Raw genomic sequence first — 25,013 nt, forward strand, 5'->3', positions numbered from 1 at the left:
CAGCAGTGCTAACCATTGTGCCACCGTGCCACCCGAGTTGAGCAACCACTCCATTCTTTGCAGTGCCCGTGCTCCAGGAAGAACTCTGGCACTGCCAACACGTGACCCTTTTTGCAGCCGCGTCATCATGTCATCACGTGACCACTTAGTCTACATTTTCCCCGTTTAGTTTGGTGCAAACACTGGCATGATACGTAATAGTGTGTGCAAATGGAAACTGTACAAACTGTTTTGCACTGTACAAAATAAACAATATATAACTATTTACATATGGTAAGGCAAGGATTAAGCAGTTGCAGCTGGTGCACAGCCCATTGTGTCTCCTCCCCCACTCCACCTTCTGCTTTTGTGGAAAAATGTGATTCGAAGTCCAGTTCTAGACTAGGTGGTAACATAACTCTGGGTGGTTTTCTTCAGTCACACACTGCAAGTGGGTGATTCAGGAGAATGTGTGTCAGGATTTTCCCTGCTATGGGGAAGAGGGAAAATACTTTGACTGTTTCCACAGCATGACTTATCTCCCTTCTTGAATATAGCTCTTTATCCTCCCAAATCTGCAGGATGAGTGCGTGAGGTCTTAATGTGAACAAAAGCTCATCTGCTTTGAAGACCTCAGGTGGAATACCATTGGGGTCAAAGACTTTAGGTGGAATTTTCTCATCCCCCCACCATGGAAATCGTAGCGGGCGGGAGACAGACCATGCAAGGATCCATTGACCTCGGGTGGGATTTTTCAGTCTTGGGGCAAGCGCGGCCAGAAAATCCCACCCTTTGTTGCTTTACATCCATTGATTGCTTATTACAGACCTTCAGTGAATGGCCGTTTCCCCCATGGATTCTGGCACAGAGTACTGGGCGATAGCCTGGAGAACATCGGCTGCCACTGTGAATTCACAGTTTAGAATCAGTTGAAAAATCTTCTTGCCGAAATTGATGGATGGCATTGCTAACTTTAAGAAGAGAAACGCCATCCTTTGTGTGAGAGGGTTTTTATCCATTGTCTATAGACGGCCCTGCTTTCATCAAGAAAGCTTCACGGGCGGAATTTTCTGGCTGTGCTCGCTGCAAGATCAGAAAATCCTGCCTGAGGTCAATGGACCTTCGCATGGTCTTGCCCCACCCGCTACGATTCCCGTGGCAAACTGAGCGGGAAAATTCCACCCCACATGTCATGATGATCAGCATACCATTGCATCTTTCAGGTTTTCTTTATCAACCATATGTCATTTATCTTCTGGAGCACAAAAGGTCGCGAATGTAGCCCAATCCATCACACAAACCAGCCTCCCATCCATTGATTCTGTCTATACTTCCCGCTGCCTCAGAAAAGCAGCCAGCGTAATCAAGGACCCCACACACCCCAGAAATAGTCTCTTCCACCTTTTTCTATCAGGAAAAAGATACAAAAGTCTGAGGTCAGGTCCCAACCGACTCAAGAACAGCTTCTTCCCTGCTGCTGTCAGACTTTTGAATGGACTTATCTTGCGTTAAGTTGATCTTTCTCTGCACCCTAGCTATGACTGTAACACTACATTCTGCACTCTCTCCTTTCCTTCTCTATGAACGGTACGGTTGTACGCTTGTCTGTATAGTGCGCAAGAAACAATACTTTTCACTGTATGGTAATACATGTGACAATAATAAATCAAATCAAATCAAAATCAAAAACCTTGGGCTGTTCTGCCAGATAGTGAAGACTACTTGTCTTTGTTCTAGGAGGTCACATATTTCAGCATCATTTTCATCAAACCAGTCCTGGTGATGATGATGCTCGAACCCAAAGGTCTGGGCATCATTATTTGATCGTATTGTTCAGGAACTGAGTTGGATGTGTGAAGATTTTTCAGATCGATTTTGAGGCTTACTCACTCTCACCTCTCTTCAATCAGGCAGCTTCAGAACTGACGCATTGATTTTCCTCCTCTTGGACGTTTACTCTTCGCGACATCTTGGTGCCAGGTGCAAGTTCATCGTTGGTTGAACAAGTCTATGATCTGTTCAGCAGGCATCAATCCCCCACAGGGATTGAGAGATAGAGACAGCACCATCACTTTTATCACTCAATTACAATTTCAATAAGGAATTCTTTAGAAAACCTCTCCAGCCAGAAGGTGGTTAGAAAGTGGAACCTGCTGCCACAAGGAGTTGTTGAGGTGAACAGCATTAACCCATTTAAGAGCAAGCTTGGGAAGAGCTTCAGGAGCCAAGGAAAAGCCGGATGTGTAGGATGAGAGAAGGTTCACGTACACATCATTGTCAATGTGAATAAGATGGGATGAATGGCCTTTTTCTGTGCTGTAACTTCAATAAAATTCTATGCAGTTTGACTATTGACCCGCCCTTTTTGATGATCTGTGTAATTAGACGCCATCTTCTATTAGTTGGACATGAGTCCTTCCTGTTCATGTGGGCTGTGTGGTTGCTCTGAGGAGCCCCAATATCCGCATAAATGCCATCAACCCTGAACTCTTGGGAGCCTTGCCCTCTGATTGTAGCTCTCTATCCTTTACAAGGTAGTGTCTCCTATGAATGGGTAGAACGATAAAAACATTTCTCCTCACAAACGTTGCGACTCACTTGCATGGCACATCAACTGGTTGTGTGCTCGCAATATTAACCGGTCAGACATTCCCTGCAGTGGCTTACAAGGTTCTTGAGATGTGAGAACATTCTGTCTTAGGAATCTTCACCATTATTGGAAGAGTGACATTCCCAGATTTTTAAATGCCGGGATCTTTAAATATCCGTCCCGAGGTAGTGATGGCAGATAATACCTTGAGTGTCTTTGCACTTGCATTTTGGTATCGCCGTTGAATTTATCTTCCCCACCTAAATTATAAAGCTCAATAGGGACAACCAAACAGTAGCCCACCCACTCCCAACATTTTATCTTCTGCACAGTTCATGGAAAGTTGGTGTGACTGGCAAACCCAGCATTAATTGCTCATTGATAGTCTATGACTTCTATGATTAATTGCTCATCCCTAATTACCATTTAGAAAGTGATGGTGAGTCACGTTCACTCCAACTGACTGATTGCTGGGCTATTTAGAAGGGCTTTAAGAGTTCATCACTTTAGTGTGGATGCAGAGTCAGATCATAGATATAGGCTAGATCAGGTAAGGACAGCAGATTTCCTTCCCTTTTTGGATCATTACAGGAGCAATGTATCTTTATGTCATGGTCATCATTGCTGAGATTACCTTTTTATTTAATTACATTGATTTCAATTCCCCAACAGCCATGGTACGATTCAAACTTGTATCTCTGGATTATTAGTCTCACAACAACCACTCAGAATATTGGAGGTGGCAGATTCATTGCTGTCAATTTTCTACTCCTGCCAAACATGAACTGCAACACACTCTGAGTGGGATTGTATCATCTTTCCTGCCAGCAAGATTGTCCAGTCCCCTTGACGGTGAGCCCCCATGGCAGGGTCCCTAGTGGCGGAGGGTGCCAACATTGGAAAACCACATTGATAGCAGTGAGACTGGAGGAATACCCACATTCTCCACTTCACGGTGGCACAGTGGTTAGCATTGCTGCCTCACAGTGCCAGGGACCTGGGTTTGATACCCGGCTTGGGTCACTGTCTATGCAGAGTCTGTATGTTCTCTCCGTGTCTGCGTGGGTTTCCTCTGGGTGCTCCAGTTTCCTCCCACTGTCAGAAAGACATGCTGGTTAGGAGCATTGGCCATGCTAAATTCTCCCTCAGTGGAGAATAGGCACTGAAGTGCGGCGACTAGGGGATTTTCACTGTAACATAATTGCAGTGTTAATGTAAGCCTATTTGAGACACTAATAAATAAATTTAAACTTTAAACTTTGATTTGGGCAGCACGTTGGCACAGTGCTTAGCACTGCTCCCTCACAGTGCCAGGGACCCAGGTTCAATTCCAGCCTTTGGTCACTGTCTGTGTGGAGTTTGCACGTTCTCCCCGTGTCTGTATGGGTTTCCTCCGGGTGCTCCAGTTACCTCCTACAGTCCAAAGATGTGCGGGTTAGGTTGATTGGCCATGCTAAATTGCTCTTCACTGTAAGGGGGATTAGCAGGGTAAATACATGGGTTACAGGGATAAGGCCTGGGTGGGATTGTTGTCGGTGCAGACTCGATGGGTCGAATGGCCTCCTTCTGCACTGCAAGGATTCTTTTCTGTGTCCATCATGAGCTGATTAAATACATTTACTTCCTTTTCTGTCACTTATGATAGTATAAAATAAGACTTTTAAAATGTAGGTTGATTGTTTTCAATGGTTTGAAAAATGTACACGAGAGTATCCTTCACTCCCTTCACCAACTCACCAAGCTTCCTTCCAAACCAACTACTTCAACTATTTCAAAGGACTAGGGCAACAGACACACTGGGACACCATCATCTGCATGTTCCTGGTTTGGAAATATATCAGCCGTTCCTTCACTGTCACTGGATCAAAACCCTGGAGCTCCCTCCCTAACAGCATTGTGGGTGTACCAACGCCATATGGACTGCAGCAGATCAAGAAGACAGCTCACCACCACCTTCTCAAGGGGCAGTTAGGGTTGGGAAACAAATCTTGGCCTTGCCAGTGATGTTTAAGTTCCATGAAAAAAGAAAAGAAAAGCCTCTCTGCATTGAGAAATAAGGTAGTCATGATGTGGAGATGCCGGCGTTGGACTGGCTGGTTGTAGGGATTTGCATTCTAATCAGTATCCTGTAACTTGATTTTGTGTCTCTGTGCACTGTTTGAGAGCAGATTTCCACTCCATCTAACGAAGGGGCAGCGCTCCGAAAGCTTATGGTATTTGCAACCAAATAAACCTGTTGGACTTTAACCTGGTGTTGTTAAAACTCTTATTGAGAAATAAGAACAGAACGTTGTCTGGAACCCTGATGAATTGTGAGGCAACATGTGGCCCAGCAGTTATAGGAACAGGAGTAGGCCATTCATCCTATCAAGCCTGTGCTGTCTTTAGATCGCAATCAGAAACACAAAAGGGCTCCTCATCCCTGGCCTGTTATTTCCTATTACAATTTCAGTGCTTGTGGCTTTCTTTCTTAAGATCGAGAAGCAACCTCGGCACGCTGGCACAGTAGTTAGCACTGCTGCCTCACAGCTCCAGAGACCTGGACTCGATTCCTGGCTTGGGTTGCTGTCTGTGTGGAGTTTGCATATTCTCCCCCGTGTCTGCGTGGGTTTCCTCCGGGTGCTCCAGTTTCCTCCTGCAGTCCAAAGAGATGCAGGTTAGTGCATTGGCCATGCTAAATTGCCCCTTAGTGTCCTGGGATGCGTGGGTTAGAGGGATTCATAGAAATCATAGAAACACTACAGTACAGAAAGAGGCCATTCGGCCCATCGAGTCTGCACCGACCACAATCCCACCCAGGCCCTACCCCCATATCCCTACATATTTACCCACTAATCCCTCTAACCTACGCATCTCAGGACACTAAGGGGCAATTTTAGCATGGCCAATCAACCTAACCCGCACATCTTTGGACTAGTGGGGTAAATATGTGGGCTTACAGGGATAGGGCCTAAGTGAGATTGTTGTCGGTGTGGACTCGATGGGCCGAATGGCCTCCTTCTGCACTGTAGGGTTTCAATGTTAAACCTCACCAGTTAAGCACCTTATATGATGTGTTGTGTATACTCCCTGTAAAATATCATGTCCAAACAGGCTTTGGATCTGGAATTTCCAGATATAAGGACCAAAACTATTTGAGATAATCAAAACTCCTACGCAAGGATTAGTAAAGAGGTGTGTTCAGAATAAGAATGAATCCGGGAGTCCGTACTGCTCAGCAGACACTTCTGCTTGTCCTTTCCGAGGAGTTATGCTTATTTTTGTTGCTGCCGATGAGAAGGGTAGAAATGTTTATAGGCATTCACTTCATCCGAGCAAGCTAACATCTTAATAACTGCAACGTCAAATACAAATTCAACTCTTTCTGTCACACACCTTTTGGTATCTGCTGTTGCGGAGCTCTAATCTTATTTAATTGCCATAGTTCCGTTGATAGCCTAAGGTGAGGGAGAGAGAGTGACTCACACTTGCCCAGCAGGTTGCAAATTCTCAATATGAAGCTAACTTGTTCGTCCTCAATCTGTGGGAGGACAAGGTGCAGTATCAGGTTTTACTTAGTTGGTTGGATTTGATTTGATTTATTATTGTCACATGTATTAATATAGTGAAAAGTATTGTTTCTTGCGCGCAATACAGACAAAGCATACCGTTCATAGAAAAGGAAAGGAGAGAGTGCAGAATGCAGTGTTACAGTCATAGCTAGCATGCAGAAAAAGATCAACTAGTGCATGGTAGGTCCATTCAAAAGTCTGATGGCAGCAGGGAAGAAGCTGTTCTTGAGTCAGTCGGTATGTATCCTCAGACTTTTGTATCTTTTTCCCAACGGAAGGAAGTGGAAGAGAGGATGTCCGGGGTGCGTGGGGTCTTTAATTATGCTGGCTTTTGGATAGTTGGATTGAAACACCTCAATTATGTAATAAATTGGCACGCTTCTGAATCTATTCTTATCTGAGCAATTCAACGAATGCCATTGAGTTTCTTCCGACAGTATAACCAGGACCTTCATTTTTTTTCTGCAGGTATTCACATTCCCTTCACGGCTGTTGGCTGACTTATCTTGGACATCTGTCTACTTTCAGAAGAATAGAGAACTTCCTTCCACGCTGTTGCATGTTCCACCAGCATCATCATCGAAGCATGGCAGAAACAGAATGCCCTGGCCAACAACTCACACTGCTGCCTCACAGCGCCAGGAACCCCAAGTTTGATTCCAGGCTTGGGTCACTGTCTGTGTGAAGTTTGCATATTCTCCCCCGTGTCTGTGTGGGTTTCCTCCGGGTGAATTCATAGAATCCTACAGTGCAGAAGGAGGCCATTTGGCCCACCGGGTCTGCACCGATCACAGACCCACCCAGGCCCCATCCCCATAACCCCATGCATTTACCTTAGCTAGTCCCCCTGATACTGAGGGGCAATTTAGCATGACCAATCCACCTAACCCACACATCTTTGGACTGTGGGAGGAAACCGGAGCACCCGGAGGAAACCCACGCAGACACAGGGAGAACGTGTAAATGCCACACAGACAATGACCAAGCCAGGAATCGAACCTGGGTCCCTGATGCTGTGAGGCAGCAGTGCTAACCACTGTGCCACTGTGCCGCCCGGTACTCCGGTATCCTCCCACAGTCTGAAAGACGTGCTGTTTAGGTGCATTGACCATGCTAAATTCTCCCTCAGTGTACCCAAACAGGCGTCCAAGTGTGCCAACTAGAGGATTTTCACAGTAACTTTGTTGCAGTGTTAATGTAAGCCTACTTGAGATACTAATAAATAAACTTTTTTAATATACATTCTTCCTTCCTAAGAGGGTGCTGCTTCCTACCAGACTGGCACTGTGAAAATATCATCCCATCTTTCCCTCTGGCTTCCCCCACCACTCCACCACTACCCCACTTTAAAAGAAGCAGACTGTCTTTTAGAAGTGTAATTCATATTGGCAGTTCACATATCAAACTCAGCCATCAAAATGTTTCTGGACTTTTTGACAATAACGCTAGGCAGACATTATCAACCATACTTCCACTGCTGCCCAATATATGCAGTAAGAAGTCTCACAACACCAGGTTAAAGTCCAACAGGTTTATTTGGTGGCAAAAGCCACTAGCTTTCGGAGCGCTGCTCCTTCATCAGGTGAGTGGGAGTTCTGTTCACAAACAGGGCATATAAAGACACAAACTCAATTTACAAAATAATGGTTGGAATATGAGTCTTTACAGGTCATTAAGTCTTCAAGGTAAAGACAATGTGAGTGGAGAAAGGGTTAAGCACAGGTTAAAGAGATGCATATTGTTTCCAGACAGGACAGTTAGTGAGATTTTGAAGGCCAAGGAAAGTCATGGGGGTTACAGATAGTGTGACATGAACCCAATATCCCGGTTGAGGCCATCCTCATGTGTGCGGAACTTGGCTATCAGTCTCTGCTCAGCGACTCTGCGTTGTCGTGTGTCGTGAAGGCCGCCTTGGAGAACGCTTACCCGAAGATCAGAGGCCAAATGCCCGTGACCGCTGAAGTGTTCCCCAACAGGAAGAGAATACTCTTGCCTGGTGATTGTCGAGCGGTGTTCATTCATCCGTTGTCGCAGCGTCTGCATGGTCTCCCCAATGTACCATGCCTTGGGACATCCTTTCCTGCAGCGTATCAGGTGGACATCGTTGGCCGAGTTGCAAGAGTATGTACCGTGTGCCTGGTGGATGGTGTTCTCACGTGAGATGATGGCATCCATGTCGATGATCCGGCACATCTTGCAGAGGTTGCTGTGGCAGGGTTGTGTGGTGTCGTGGTCACTGTTCTCCTGAAGGTTGGGTAGGTTGCTGCGGACAATGGTTTGTTTGAAGTTGTGCAGTTGTTTGAAGGCAAGAAGTGGGGGTGTGGGGATGGCCTTGGCGAGATGTTCGTCTTCATCAATGACATGTTGAAGGCTTCGGAGAAGATGTTGTAGCATCTCCGCTCCGGGGAAGTACTGGATGACAAAGGGTACTCTGTCCGCCGTGTCCCCCGTGTTTATCTTCTGAGGAGGTCGGTGCGGTTTTTCGCTGTGGCGCATCGGAACTGTCGTTCGATGAGTCGAGCGCCATATCCTGTTCTTATGAGGGCGTTTTTCAGCGTCTGGAGGTGTCTGTTGCGATCCTCCTCATCTGAGCAGATCCTGTGTATACGGAGGGATTGTCCGTAGGGGATGGCTTCTTTAACATGTTTAGGGTGGAAGCTGGAGAAGTGGAGCATCGTGAGGTTATCCGTGGGCTTGCGGTACAGTGAATTGCTGAGGTGACCGTCCTTGATGGAGATGCGAGTGTTCAAGAATGCAACCGATTCCGGAGAGTAGTCCATGGTGAGTCTGATGGTGGGATGGAACCTTGTGTCATGCACAGGTTCGAACAAAACCTCTTCATTGCACAGGACCTTCAACTGATGCTATACACTAGGTACATCGATGACATTTTCTTCCTTTGGACTCATGGTGAACAATCACTGAAACAACTATATGATGACATCAACAAGTTCCATCCCACCATGGACTCACCATGGACTACTCTCCGGAATCGGTTGCATTCTTGGACACATACATCTCCATCCACTTCTCCAGCTTCCACCCTAAACACGTTAAAGAAGCCATCCCCTACGGACAAGCCCTCCATATACACAGGATCTGCTCGGATGAGGAAAAGATTCCCTCCACTTAAAGAATTAAAATTTGCTGAGTTGGCCTGAGAACAATAATATATTTGCTCTGAACCACAGTTTCCTCTCTTCTGTAGCTTTATAAAAATGTACAGTAAGAAGTCTCACAACACCAGATTAAAGTCCAACAGATTTATTTGGAATCACGAGCTTTTGGAGAGCGGCTCCTTTTTTTCATGGAAAGAGGGATAATCACAGGTTAAAGAGGTGCGAATTGTCTCAAGCCAGAAAAGTTAGGAGAATTTTGCAAACCCAGGCAGTATGATGGAGGTTACAAGTAGTGTGACATGAACTGGTTGAGGCCATCCTCATGCGTGCGGAACTTGGCTATCAGTTTCTGCTCGACGATTCTGCGTTGTCGTGTGTCTTGAAGGCCGCCTTGGGGAACGCTTGCCCTAAGATCGGAAGCTGAATGCCCTTGACTGCTGAAGCACTCCCCGACTGGAAGGGAACAATCCTGCCTGGCGATTGATGCACGGTGCCCGTTCATCCATTGCTTGCATCTTTGTTGAAACTTGATGTCTGTGTCGATATGCGCGATCTTCTTGGCGATCCTCTCCACTTTCAGCCGGCAGTTTGTGGTGTCGATGGTAGCCATGATGTAAGAAGTCTCACAACTGCAGGTTATAGTCCAACAGGTTCGGAGCAGCGCTCCGTTAGCTCGTGATTCCAAATAAACCTGTTGGACTTTAACCTGGTATTGTGAGACTTCTTACTGTGCCCACCCGAGTCCAACGCCAGCAGTTCCATATTATAAAAATATAGATGTGAATTTAAAAATGTGTAATGATAGTAGAAAGTGCTAATACACCTTTATCCATGCTTAGCACTTATCAATGGATTTTCAACCCTTCAAAAATTGGTTATCGCTCGTAAAATAGCTAGTGTTCATTCGTAAGGTGTTGTAAGAAGTTGTATTTTTCATTGTACATGATTGTTAGATGTCACCAGTCAGGAATTCATGCAACTTCCTTCAGCTGCAGAATCAAATGAACAAGTGAATACCTTCATCCAGTTCAGACCTGTCATTATTAAGCTTAAAGAAATGGAAAAATATCACAACAGCAAAACACGAATCTGAGGAAAGAGAGCTGACAAGAAGTCTGTGGAACCATCCCCATCCATGCAACCTCACTTTGTTCACTTCCTCCCCCTCCAGCAATGCTATCTCCTGGGTGGGGCAAAAAAAAAGCTTGTGGCCAATTTCGGAAAATGCTGGAACATTCCTCTCCGATCCCTTTCATCAATCAAGCAAGCTGTGAGAGATTGCAGTCGTCTATAATCCCAATACTAAATAGCAATTTAGTCCCTATAATTGGGAAGGCTTATTCTCTTCAAGACTTGTCAAGTTCCCTCTTAAAGGACTATAATGAGATGGCACGCTCACCACATGACTAGTAAGCTTGCTTTAGAGGGAAATTATTCTCTGTGAAAAGGGCTACTTTCTCACACACAATCTAACTGTTTGCGTCCAGATTTTAAAGACCTGGCTTCTAATCATAGAATCTAATGTGCAGAAGGAGGCCATTGGGCCCATCGAGCCTGCACCGACAACAATTCCACCCTGGTCCTATCCCCATAACCCCATAGAGTTACCCTCCTAATCTCCCTGACATTAAGGGGCAATTTAGCATGGCCAGTCAGCTAACCCTCACATCTTTGGACTGTGGGAGGAAACTGGAGCACGCAGAGAAAACACTCTCAGACACGGGGAGAACATGCAAACTCCACACAGTCACCCGAGGCGGGAATTGAACCTGGGTCCCTAACCACTGTGCCACCGTGCCAGCCCCTAATCCTACTATCATTTCTGATAGCCTCTCCAACAGACAGTATTCAGTCCATTCATCATTTGAAAAACCTCTTCTCTGCCTGAATTCCAAAGTAAATAGCCTGAGCTCTTGCCATCTGTCACCCAAATCATGTTCCAAAGTAAGTAACAGCTCTCTGAGATTTGATATCTCAGTTGGCCTTCTCTACAGCCTCTCCAGTGTCTTGATATGCATCAACATGCTTGGAAACCAAAACTGCACATAATATTGATGCCTCATATAACCAGCAGCCTAATCATTTTTTTTCAATGTAAGCTACCTCAGACGGTTTGTACACCAGTAACAAGCGATACATTTCTATCCCCGAGGTCCTTTCATGATCTATTAGTGTCCTTTTATGATGTAGAAATGCATGGACTACCAAACCTCAACCGGGGCAACCAGTTCACCTTTGGATCCAAACCACTTTGGGAGGTTTTGGCAAGTTCCAGCGGCAAACCTCTGATTTCAGCTAGTTTCCCACCATTAGTCAATGTGGAAGGGCAGTAACTCTCTTTTGGAAAATCAAGCACTCAGGAAGTGGGGAGCTGGGGAGGGAAGTTGATGTCTATCAGTTGGGTAGTGTGAGAGGGGGCCCTGGGCATGCAAGGCCTAAACGTTTCTTGTGGGGCCTAAAGAAATATTTCTAATGTTCTTGTCTTCAGTAATAAAAGGGAAAGATTTTTCAGTCTCTCAGACAGGTGGCAACATCAGTGCATCCCATTGGCCCAAGACTCCTCAGGAATTTCTAACCTTTTATCCTTTCACCCTTGCAATCTCTTCACGTAATAGATATAATCCCTACAGTGCAGAAAGATAGGCCATTTAGCCCATCGAGTCTGCACCGACTCTCTGAAAGTGCATCCCACCCGAGCCCTCCCCTCCACTCTATCCCTGTAACCCTACGCATTTACCACGGCTAATCCACCTAAAACATCTTGGGGCACTATGGGTCAATTTATCATGGCCAATCCACCTAACCTGCACATCTTGGACTGTGGGAGGGAACCGGAGCACCCGGAGGAAACCCACGCAGACACGGGGAGAACGTACAATCTCCACACAGACAGTCACCCAAGTCTGGAATTGACCCCGGATCCCTGGCACTGTGAGGCAGCAGTGCTAACCACTGGGCCACCAGTTCCTCTGGACTTTTTCCTCTGACAGAAAGGCACAGTGGTTAGCACTGCTGCCTCACAGTGCCAGGGGCCTGGATTCAATTCCAGCCTCGGGTCACTGACTGTGTGGAGTATGCACGTTCTCCCCGTGTCTGCGTGGCTTTTCTCCGGGCGCTCCAGTCCAAAGATGTGTGAGTTAGGTTGATTGGCCATGCTAAATTAACCTGAGTGTCAGGGGGATTAGCAGGGTAAACATGAGGGGTTACGGGAATCGGGTCTGGACGGGATTGTGTTCGGTGCAGACTCGATGGGCCAAATGGCCTCCTTCTGCACTGTAGGATTCTCTGATAAACCTCTCTTTCTTCTTAACTCCAGTTACAATATATCCTGCTGTTATGATGATGTTGAGAGGGTAATTTATTCCTGGCTTTTAAAAGGTCTTGCAAAATAAAGCATATGTCACAAGTTGTTTTAGTTATGAGGTTACTTGTACATTTCCAGCAGCTCAAGTGGTTTGATGCAACGCCAGCAGTGTACAAAGTGTAAAATCGCCTTTTTACTGTCAGACTCCACTATTGACAAAATGTGACTGTTGATTGGATTCAGCCTGTGTGTAAGTTTTTCATTTCCCAAAGAGGCTTATCAACAAGTGAACACAATGTGCCTGTGGGACAAAAAAAACCAGTGATCTTGAGAAGAAGATGAATATGCTTACTGGAATGCTCTTCATGCCTTGAAATTTATTAAACAAGTGTTGGCCTATGGGAGTATTGAAGTGAACGCGCAAACTACAGATGCACTATCTGTTTCCACAATTACGTAAACTGCTCCTGTCTCACTCCAACCCACCACGCCCCTCATTTACTGGAAACCCATTGTTGTTCTTCGGCTTTCCTGAATTCTTTGACTCTGGTTCAAAACAGGAATCCGAAGCCGAAACATTTAGCTTTAATTTGTTTCATCCATGGGGTTACTCGGCCTGCTTTCCTGACCTTTTCCGATGGTTTGTGCAGTGTGTTTGGAAGCAGAAATGCACACCCTATAGGGGAAGAGTGCCCCAACATCGATTTTTCTTTCAAGAAATTATTTTTCCACATCATGACTACCATCGACACCGCAAACTGCCGGCTCCAAGTGGAGAGGATCTCCAAGAAGATCGCGCATATCGACACAGATATCAAATTTCTAAACTTCTTACCAACATCGATTACACAGACTGAGGTGACTCAATGAGAGAGCCACATGCAACAAGAAAATCACTTTCAGTTTCGATGTGGCACACCGGTTGGTGACCTATCAAGAGTTCCAAAACAAAAGGCACTTGCATTTGCACAACATGATGTTAGGACTTCCCAAAGTTAGTGCCAACAAAGTACTTTCGAATGTTGTAATGTAGAAAATACAGAAACCGATTTGGGCACTGCGAACAGCCATAAGCAGCGAGTGACCAGATCTTTTACTTTAATGATGTTAGTTGAGTGATAAATATTAATCAGAGCACCAGAGAGAACACCAGAACTCCTCTTCAAAGTAGTGCCATGGGACCTTTCGTGTCCTGGGATGGCAAACGAGAGCTTGGTTCAATATCTCATCTGAAAGAAAGAACTTCTTAACTGTGAAGCACTCCCTCAGCGCTGGACTGGTTTGCACAAGTCTCCGGCAAGGGATTCTGATCTTACACATTGGGGAGGTGATGGTGTCGTGGCATTGTCACTGGACTAGTAATCCAGAGTAATAGTCCAGGAACCCGTGTTCAAATCCTACCATGGCAGATGGCAGAATTTGAATTCAATAAAAATATTTGGAATTAGGAATCTACTGATGACCATGAAACCATTGTTGATTGTCGTAAAAACCCATCTAGTTCACTAATGTCCAGTAGGGAAGGAAATCTGTCGTCCTTACCTGGTCTGGCCTACATGTAGATCCAGATCCACAGCAACAGTTGACACTCAAATGCCCTCTGAAATGAAGGGTAGTGAGGGATGGGAAATAAATCTGGCCCAGCCAGTGATGCCCACATCCTGGAAAATGAACCAAAAAAATCTTCTAATTCAGAGGTGACCAGCGAGACAGGTTAACACTAGCTGTATAGCAGACAGCTGCAGAATGAGATCATGGGACTTACACTTGCACATCAACTGGTTAGGTTCTATGACACGGAAAGGTTTACTTTTGTCTTCCTATTTAACTCTGATTCCTTCTTGTGTCATTTCCTCTGATTCTGCCTCCCTTTCGAGGAGCCGTTCAAGTCGCTTACATGCTTCTTTAAAAGGCTCTGTCCTCCATGTCCCTCGCCCTCATGTTGTGTGTGTTATGCACTGAGTTAAATTGAATGAAAAGGCTTTGAGCACTAGTCGAAATTGAGTCAAGTAACCAACCTAGAGAAAACAGCACAACAGATACCTAAGTATTTCCAAGCCAGAGTCTCGAGCGATATCAAAATCAAACCAATCCCTTTTCTTTACAATTATATTTGGAAAAAAAAGGTGGCCAGAAGCATTGTGGGCCACTTGAAAACTGAAAATGGTGACACTGGGCGGGAGTTTACAGCCTCGCTCGTCCCAAAACCATAAAATCCTGCCCAAGGTCCATTGTCCGCCCCTCGCCCACTCCGACTCCTGTGACGGGCGGGGTGGTAAAATTCCAGCCACTGTAACTGAAACTATGAAATGGCCGACACATTGAATTTGCATCGGTATTTACCACAGAGGAACAGATCAGCGCGCAGGACAACCCAAAGAAACTAATACTGTATCAGTGCCAAGGATTCACCAAAATTAATGTTTGCAGGTTGATAATAAACAAGAACAATGGCACCAAGCAATGACAAATTTTCAGGACCGGATGGTGAAATCAGACTTTTGGAGTAAATCTGACACTGAAGCGTAAGGACTAGCAGAAGAAAAAGCTGAGGTGAATAAAAAGAGCTTGCAAAAATGACCTGAGAATGAAACAGTAAACCAACATTTGGCTGTGATTGTGACACAAGTGGAAATGAAGATTCCACAGAAAAGGGCACAGTGGCACAGTGGTTAGCACTGGCACGGGTTCGATCCCCGGCTCGAGTCACTGTCTGTGTGGAGTTTGCACGTTCTCACCATGTCTGCGTGGGTTTCCTTCGGATGCTCCAGTTTCCTCCCACAGTCTGTAAGATGTGCTGGTTAGGTGCATTGACCCGAATAGGTGCCAGACTGTGGCGACTAGGGGAATTTCACAGTAACTTCATTGCAGTATTAATGTAAGGCTTACTTGTGACTAATAAATAAACGTTAACTTTACTTAACAAAGGGAGATGATCGGTGGGCCGGAGGGTGTTTGGGGTGGGGAGGGGGGTGCAGGGTAGAAGGGGCTGATGATCACGATGGAGGTGGTAAAGAAGTGCTGGCTGTAATCGGGGGTGGGGAGGGGCCCCCTGAGGCCTCTATGGTGGGCTGAGGGAGAGGTGTACTCAGGTGAGGGTCGGGGTGTCCTTTAAAGATGGTGCTCCGATTTCTAAGCGGCAGGGTTTTGCCGGCATGTTGAGGGCCCACCCCACCCTCCCAAACCCCACATGATGGTGTGAAACACACACACCCTTTGATAAGGTCTGGAGAGAAACACACCAACTTTCTTGCCAGAAACAACACTCTGCCACTTTAGTGGTAAGATTCCACCCCTAGAGTGCAATGTGGCTTGAGAGCAAAGTAGTGGGGATGAGAGAAAAGAAAGACTTGAGGTTTAAAACCTGTAAGCTCTTCGGCAGTTGGTGGGTTAAATTTTGAATAGTTGAACTGTGGGAGCATCGGGAAGGGGGGTGGAATGTATCAATGGAGTAAGTGGGTTACTCACTCACTCCAACAGCAGGGAGAAGCAAGGAGAGCTAATGGGAGTTGAAAAGGCAACTGCCAGTATGACAGAGCCAAACATGGTGTGTAGGACATGAGCTGAGGTGTGATTGTAAGTCACCATGTGGAGCAATAATACATAAGGGAAAGTTGAAATGGGTTGCACATACATGATGTGGTTTGAATTAAAAATAAAGATGGCAGACAGACTTTCTCAATAGTTCATTGGATAATCACCATGTGTGTTACATTATAGAGTCAGAAAGAGAGAAGGAAAATACTTCCAGAATTGATTCTATCAACCTCAGACAGATCATCATTGTGGTAGCATGTTCAGGGAGCCAAAAAAAGGCAGAGTTTCCTATTGATTTATTATCCTCCTCATTATCTGGCACTCCTTCACTGGAACTGTGTAGGAATCCTTTCATGTCTCTACCTATGTTGAGTAATGATTGGGCCAACGCCCATCAAACTTTCACTGGCAATTCCCTATTGCAATCGCCTGAAACCTTGGAAAGATTACTTTTAAATCAAGTGAACACTGAATGGGTGACCTTGTAACTGTCAAAGAACAATCATTAAATGGTCAACTGTTGGCTGATATCCAGACACCAGATCAAATATATGGCACACAAGGGATTGTGAGTTAACATCAGCTACATTAGCCAAAAGAAGCTCAGGAAGTCCAAAGTACTTAATTACATAGAATTTTACAGCACAGAAGGACTCTAGCCTATCTGATCTATACAGCAGTGCTTTTGATTTGATTTGATTTGATTTATTATTGTCACATGTATTATCATACAGTGAAAAGTATTGTTTCTTGCGCACAATACAGACAAAACATACCATTCATACCGTTCAAGGAAGTGAGAGAGTGCAGAATGTAGTGTTACGGACACAGCTAGGGGTGTAGAGAAAGATCAACTTAATGCAAGGTAAGTCCATTCAAAAGTCTGACAGCAGCAGGGAAGAAGCTGTTCTTGAGTCAGTTGGTACGTGACCTCAGACCTTTGTATCTTGTTCCTGAAGGAAGAAAGTAGAAGAGAGAATGTCCGGGGTGTGTGGGGTCCTTAATTATGCTGGCTGCTTTGCCGAGGCAGCGGGAAGTGTAGACAGTGTCAATGGATGGGAGGCTGGTTTGTGTGATGGATTGGGCTACATTCACGACTTTTTGCAGTTCCTTGTGGTCTTGGGCAGAGCAGGAGCCATACCAAGCTGCGATACAACCAGAAAGAATGCTTTCTATGGTGCATCTGTAAAAGTTGGTGAAAGTCATAGCTGACACGTCAAATTTGCTTAGTCTGAGAAATTAGAGGCTTTGGTGGGCTTTCTTAACCATAGTGTCAACATCGGGGGACCAGGACAGGTTGTTGGTGATCTGGACACTGAAAAACTTGAAGCTCTCGACCCTTTCTACTTCGTCTCCATTGATGTAGACAGGGGCATGTTCTCCTTTACGCTTCCTGAAGTCGATAACAATCTCCTTTGTTTTGTTGACATTGCGGGAGAGGTTATTGTGCTCCAGCCTGCTTCATCTTAAGGCAGTTGATTTATACCAATTGGATCAGTGTGATGCAGGTTTCAATTGCCGATTAGAACTCATTCTTGGATATAAGAGGCAGTGTAGGCCAGGTAGACAGAATTAGTGCCAGAGGAGACCTTTGTCCAAAAAGTAGCTAGAGTTTTTCAAGTTTTGGTACCACAATAGCATCGATGCATTGAAAGAGAACTGGATTTGTGCATGAGGAAGAAAGGAGTTGAATATCATGCTGATAGGATGAGAGGAAGTTGGATGCTAGGAGGCTCACATAGAGCATAAAGACTGATATGGGCTTAATAGGCTGAACATATTGTGCTAACCACTGTGCTACCAGGCTGCACCTTGCAGCGCCAGGGACCTGGGTTCGATTCCCGGCTTGGGTCATTGCCTATGTGGAGTTTGCACATTGTGTGTCTGTGTGGGTTTCCTTTGGATGCTCCGGTTTCCTTCCACAGTCCAAAGATGTAAGGGTTAGGTAGATTGGCCCTGCTAAATTGCCCCTTAGTGTCAGGGGGACTAGCTAGGGTAAATGCATGGGGTTAAGGGGATAGGGCCTGGGTGGGATTGTGGTCGGTACAGACTTGATGGGTTGAATGGCCTCCTTCTGCACTGTAGGATTCTATGATTTAATACTTAGTGTAACAGCAACTTGCATCTATATAGTGCCTTTAAAATAATCAAACATCCCAGAGCATTACACAGAAGTGATAACTTGCCGCTGAGCCATGGATGATATTACAGCAGATAATAAAGGAGTACTTCTTTAAAAGTATCCTAAAGGAAGAAAGAGAAGTTGAGAGGGAGAGATAATTCCATTGTTCAGGTCCTCGGAAACGGAAGGCGCAACCATCAATGGTGGAATGATTAATATCAGGGAAATGCAGGAGTTGAACGCATCTTCGTGGGTTTAAAGCTAGAAGAATATTGCATACATTTCTGGTCGCCACACTACCAGAAAAATGTGAAGGCTTTGGAGAGAGTACATGAAAGGTTTACCAGAGTGTTGCCTGGCTTGGAGGGTATTAACTATGAGGAGAGATTGGACAAATTTGACTTGTTTTCACTAGAACGTCAGAGGCTGAGGGGCGATCTGATAGAAGTTCATAAAATTGAGAGATATAGATAGAATGGATAGTTGAAGTCTTTTTCCCAGGATAGAGATGTCAATTACTCAAGGCCATAGGTTTAAGGTAAAAGGGGGAAAGTTTAAAGGGGATGGGAGAGACATGTTTTTTACACAGAGGTGGGTAGTGGGGCACGGTGGTTCACACTGCTGCCTCACAGCGCCAGGGACCCCGGTTCGATTCCGGCCTCAGGTAAGTTTGCTCGTTCTCCTCGTGTCTGCGTGGGTTTCCTCCGGGTGTTTTGGTTTCCTCCCACAGTCCAGAGATGTGCGGGTTAGGCAGATTGGCCATGCTAAGTTGCCTCTTAGTGAAAGGGTGAATACGTAGGGTTACTGGGATAGGGCCTGGGCAGGATTGTTGTCAGTGCAGACTCGATGGGGTGACCTTTTTCTGCACCGTAGGCATTCTATGTAACAAAAACAGAAAAATGCTGGAAAATCTCAGCAGGTCTGACAGCATCTGTAGAGAGAGAGTAGAGCCAACGTTTCGAGTCTAGATGACCCTTCGTCAGAGCTGCTAGGATTCTATAATTCTATGAAGTGCCTGGAATGCGCTGCCAGAGGAGCTGGTAGAAGCAGATACAATAGCAACATTTAAGAGGTGTCTTGACAGATACAAACGGGATTTTCACAGTAACTTCATTGCAGTGTAAATGTAAGCCTACTTGTGACTAATAAATAAACTTTCAAACTTTAAACCATGAATAGGCAGGGAATAGAGGGATACAGACCACGTAGAGGCAAAAGGTCTTTAGGCGTCATGTGTCAGCGCAGACTTGGTGGGCCGAAGGGCCTATTCCTGTGCTGTACTGTTCCTTGTTCTTAAGAAGTTGCAGAGGATGAGGATTTTAAAATTGATTTAAAAATGAAGGCATTGCTCAACCAAGCACCAACGTAAGAAAAGCACAATGTTTATGAAGAGTGGGAGTTAGGAGTTTAACCAGAAACTGGAATAGTCAAGAAGAAACAAAGGCACGGACGAAGTGTCAGCTGCAGATGAGCTGATCGGGGACAGAACCAGGCCACGTTATTGAAATGGAAGTGTGCGATTTTAGTGGGTATGGTTAGAAGATCTTCTTTGGACCAAATTGTGATCAGACAAAGTCAACATGGTTTTACAAAAGGAAAATTGGTTTGAAAAATTTATTATAATTTTTTTGGGATTGTAATTAGTAAGGTAGATACCATAGAGTGAGCAGATACCAGAGTTTCCATTTGATGAGGCACCGTGCAAAGGGTTAATGCAAAAGGTAAGCTCATGGAGTTGGTGGTAATATATTAGCATGGAAAGAAGATTGGCTAATTGACTTGAAAAAAAGAGCAGGCATAATTGGGGCATTCTCAAGTTGACAGGCTGTAACTCATGGATTATCGCAAGGATCATAGAATCATGGAATCCCTACAGTGCAGAAGGAGGCCATTTGGCCCATCGAGTCTGCACTGACCGCAACCCCATCCAGGCCCTATTCCCGTAACCCCACATATTTACCCGCTAATCCCCCTGACACCAGGATCAATTTAGCATGCCTAATCAACCTAACACACACATCTTTGCAATGTCGGAGGAAACTGGAGCACCCGGAGGAAACCCACGCAGACATGGGGAGAATGTGCAAACTCCACACAGACAGTGACCCGAGGCCAGAATCAAACCCGGGTCCCTGGCACTGTGAGGCAGCAGTGCTAACCACTGTACTATTTACAGTTATATTAGAGACTTGGACAGTATCGAAGTTTGCGGGCAAAACAAAGCTAGGTGTGAAAGCAAGCTGTGAGGAGGAAAAAAACTGCAAAAAGATATAAATATGTAAACTGAGTAGTACAACAAGATGGCATATGGAATATAAAGTGAGAATGTGTGTGGTTATTTTGGTCATGAGAATAGAAAAGCAGAATATTTTTTAAAGATGTGAAATTTGTAAATGTTGATGTTCAGAGGGCCTTAGAGGTATCTGTACAAGGAAGCCAGGAAGTTTTTGTTTTATTCATTCATGGGATGAGGGTGCTGCTGGCTAGGCCAGGATGTATTGCCCATGGCACGGTAGCACAGTGGTTAGCACTGCTGCTTCACAGCTCCAGGGATCTGGGTTCGATTCCCGGCTTGGGTCACTGTCTGTCTGTGTGGAGTTTGCACATTCTCCTCATGTCTGCGTGGGTTTCCTCCGGGTGCTCCGGTTTTCTCCCACAGTCCAAAGATGTGCGGGTTAGGTTGATTGGCCATGCTAAAATTGCCCCTTAGTGTCCTGAGATGCGTAGGTTAGAGGGATTAGCGGGTAAATGTGTAGGGACATGGGGGTAGGGCCTGGGTGGGATTGTGGTCGGTGCAGACTCGATGGGCCAGATGGCCTCTTTCTACACTGTAGGGTTTCTATGATCTATATTTGCCCCTTGAGAAGGCGGTGGTGAGCTGCCTTCTTGAACCACTACAGTCCATGTGCTGTAGGTACACCCACACGGAATTCCAGGATTTTGACACAGCAACTGCGAAGGAATGGCGATATATTTCCAAGTCAGATTGGTGAGTGGCTTGGAGTAGAACTTTCAGTGGTGGTGTTCCCATGTATTTGCTGCTCATGTCTTTTCAGATGGTAGTGGTTGTGTATTTGAAAGGTTCTGTCTAAGATGGTTTGGTGAGATCCTTGTTGATCTTGTAGATGGTACACATGGCTGTCACTGTGTGTTAGTGGTGGAGGGAATGAATGTTTGTGGATGTGGTGCCATTAACGTGGACTGTTTTGTCCTGGATGGTGTCAACCTTCTTGAGTAAGACCATGAGACATAGGAGCAGAATTAGGCCACTTGGCCCATTGAGTCTGCTCCGCCGTTCAATCATGGCTGATATTTTTCTCATCCCCTCATCTCTTCTGCCTTTCCCCCATAACCCCTGATCCCCTTATTAATCAAGAACCTCTCTATCTCTGTCTTAAAGACACTCAATGACCTGGCCTCCACAGCCTTATGTGGCAAAGAGTTCCACAGATTCACCACTCTCTGGCTGAAGAAATTCTTCCTCATCTCTGTTTTAAAGGATCGTCCCTTTAGCCTGAGGTCGTGCCCTCTGGTTCTAGTTTTTCCTACGATTGGAAACATCCTCTCCAAGTCCACTCTATCCAGGCCTCGCAGTATCCTGTAAGTTTCAATGAGATCCCCCTCATTCTTCTAAACTCCAACGAGAACAGACCCAGAGTCCTCAACCGTTCCTCAAAAGACTTCCTCTTCATTCCAGGGATCATTGTTGTGAACCTCCTCTGGACCCTTTCAATGGCCAGCACATCCTTCCTTAGATATGGGGCCCAAAACTGCTCACAATACTCCAAATGGGGTCTGACCAGGTCCTTATACAGCCTCAGAAGTACATCCCTGCTCTTGGACTCTAGCCCTCTCGACATGAATGCTAACATTGCATTTGCCTTCCTCACTGCCAAGTGAACCTGCACATTAACCTTAAGAGAATCTTGAACAATGACTCCCAAGTCCCTTTGTGTTTCTGATTTCCTCAGCATTTTCCCATTTAGAAAATAGTCTATGCCTCCATTCCTCCTTCCAAAGTGCATAACCTCGCACTTTTCCACATTGTATTCCATTTGCTACTTCTTTGCCCACTCTCCTAACCTGTCCAAGTCCTTCTGCAGCCTCCCGCTTCCTCAATACTACCTGGCCCTCTTTGTCGGAGCTTTGTTGGAGTGTTTTTGCAGCTGCATTCATCTAGGCAAGGAGAGAGTATTCCATCCTGATTTGTGCTTTGTCCTGGATGGTGCCAAGCTTCTTGAATGTTGTTGGAGCTGCACTCATCCAGGCAACTGGACAGTATTCCATCACACTCCTGACTTGTGCCAGGCTTTGAGGAGACACAGGATTCTGAGCTCTTGTAGCCACAGTATTTATATGGCTAGTCCAGATCAGTTTCTGGTCAATGGTAACCCCCAGGTTGTTGGAGATTCAGTGATGGTGATGCCATTGAATGTCAAGAGTCGATGGATCGACCCTCTCTTGTTGAAAATGGTTATTGCCTGGCATATGTGTGGCATCAAAGCGGTTTGTCACTTGTCAGCCCAAGCCTGGACATTGTCTAGGTCTTACTGCATTTGGAAATAGACAACTTCAGTATCTGAGGAGTTGTGAATGGTGCTGAACATTGTCATCAGCGAACATCCCCACTTTTGACCTTATGATGGATGGAAAGTCATTGCTAGGGCCCCTTGGTGCCACAGCCAGTCAAATGTTGCCTTGATGTCAGGGGCAATGACTTTCACCATACGTCTGGAATTCAGTTCTTTTGTCCGTGTTTGAACCAAGGCTGTATTGAAGGCAGGAGTCGAGTGACTCTGGCAGAACCCAAACTGAACGTCAATGAGCAGGTTATTGCTAAGAAAGTGCTGCATGAATGCACTTTTGATGACCCCTTCCGCCACTTTACTGATGATCAGGAGTAGATTGATAAGGCGGTAATTGGCCGAGTTGGATTTGTCCTGTTTATTGTGTACAGAACCTAACTGGGTGGTTTTCCACATTGTTGGGTAGATGCCAGTCTTGTAGCTGTACTGGAACAGCTTGCCTAGTGGCACAGCAAATTCTGAAGCACAAATCTTCAGTACTATTTCTGGAATATTGTCAGGGCCTATAGCCTGTACAGCAATGCACAGCAAGCAGTTAGGAAGGCAAATGTATTTGCTTTTATTGCAAAGGGAATAGGAAAACAAGAGTGATTAAGTATTACTCCAATTGTACAGGGCTTTGGTGAGACCATACCTGGAAATAGTGCATGCAGTTTTGGTCTCCATATTTAAGGAAAGATATACTTGCTTTGGGCGCTGGTTAGCTCATTTCTTTAGAGGGCTAGTGGGCGGATTATGTTGGCAGTAATCACTTGGGATTCGATACTGGTTTGAGTTAAGGTAGGTGCGGAACCTTCCTCCTACCCTACCCTACTGTATCACAGTAAAAAATACCATATCACTTTTCTCTGGGTTCAGTAAATAATCTTCAATTATCTTCAGTGGGTGGCATGGTGGCACAGTGGTTAGCATTGCTGTCTCACAGCACCAGGGACCCAGGTTCAATCCCGGCCTTGGGTCACTGTCCATGTGTAGGTTTCCTCCGGGTGCTCCGGTTTCTTCCCTTAGTCCAAAAATGTGTGGGTTAGGTGGATTGGCAAGGTTAAATTGCTCCTTTGTGTCAGGGGGACTATCAGGGTAAATATGTGGTGTTACAGGGATAGGTCCTGGGTAACGTGCTTTACTGGAGAGCCAGTGCAGGCTTGATGGACCGTATGGCCTCCTTCTGCACTGTAGAGTTCTATGACCTGCTGTCAAACAAAGAACTCAAGAAGAAGACATTTGCATTGGAGGCCGTCTGGCAAAAGTTCACCAGTCTTGGCTTTGGGATGAGAGGGTTGTCCCTATATGAGACTGAATAAATTAGGTCTATGTTCTCTGGGGCTTAGAAGAATGAAAGATGATCTCATTGAAACATATAATATTCTGAAGAGACTTGACAGGGTATAGACACTGAGGCAGGAATTTTACTGGCACACCTGTCCCGATTCCGAGGGCGGGCAAGGCTCGGAGAACAGCATTCTCCTTTGGGATCGTATGAACCTCAGGCGGACGTGCTGCTAAAAGTGAGAGGTTGTTTCCCCGGCTGGGGAACCTAGAACACAAGAGAACGGTTTCAGGATGAGTGGTCGATCATTTAGGACTGAGATGAGAAGAATTTTCTTCATTTAGAACTTTGGAATTCTCAATCCCAGAATGTTGAGGATGCTCTATCTTTCAATATATTTAAGGTTGAGATAGACAGATGTTAATTCGCCCAGGGAATCCAGGGATATGAGGAGCAGGCAGTAAAGTGGAAGTTGAAGCTCAATTGAATGGTGGAACAGGCTCAACAAGTCATAAGGTTTACTTCTGCTCCTTCTTCTTATGGTCTTGTGTTCTTAAATATAACACCAACTTTGCAACCAGTTCGGTTCAGCCTCAGACACTTCAAGGAAAGGGATAGATTATGGCGAGGGAACTGAGCTTACAGTTGAAACCGAGACAATGGGCAGGATTTTACGCCCCCGGCCCCACACCCCCCTTCCCCCGGTGTATTTTCCGCTGGCGAATTGCTGGCAGCAGGATCTTTTGGGAACCGTTGATTTTAATGGGATTTTACATGCCCCACACCCTTCGCTAGAGGTGGTGGGATCGTCATCAGTGAGACTGGAAGATCCCATCAACGGAAAGAGCCGGAATATTTCAGCCGATTGCTCTGACCCCCCTGAGATGTAATTGGAGGACATTGCTGCTCATCCAGGGTGGGATTCTCCCAAAATAATTCCAAGTGTCGAATCTGCGTA

Source organism: Mustelus asterias, chromosome 6 (assembly GCF_964213995.1).
Source record: "Mustelus asterias chromosome 6, sMusAst1.hap1.1, whole genome shotgun sequence".
In the NCBI taxonomy this organism is placed as follows: domain Eukaryota; kingdom Metazoa; phylum Chordata; class Chondrichthyes; order Carcharhiniformes; family Triakidae; genus Mustelus; species Mustelus asterias.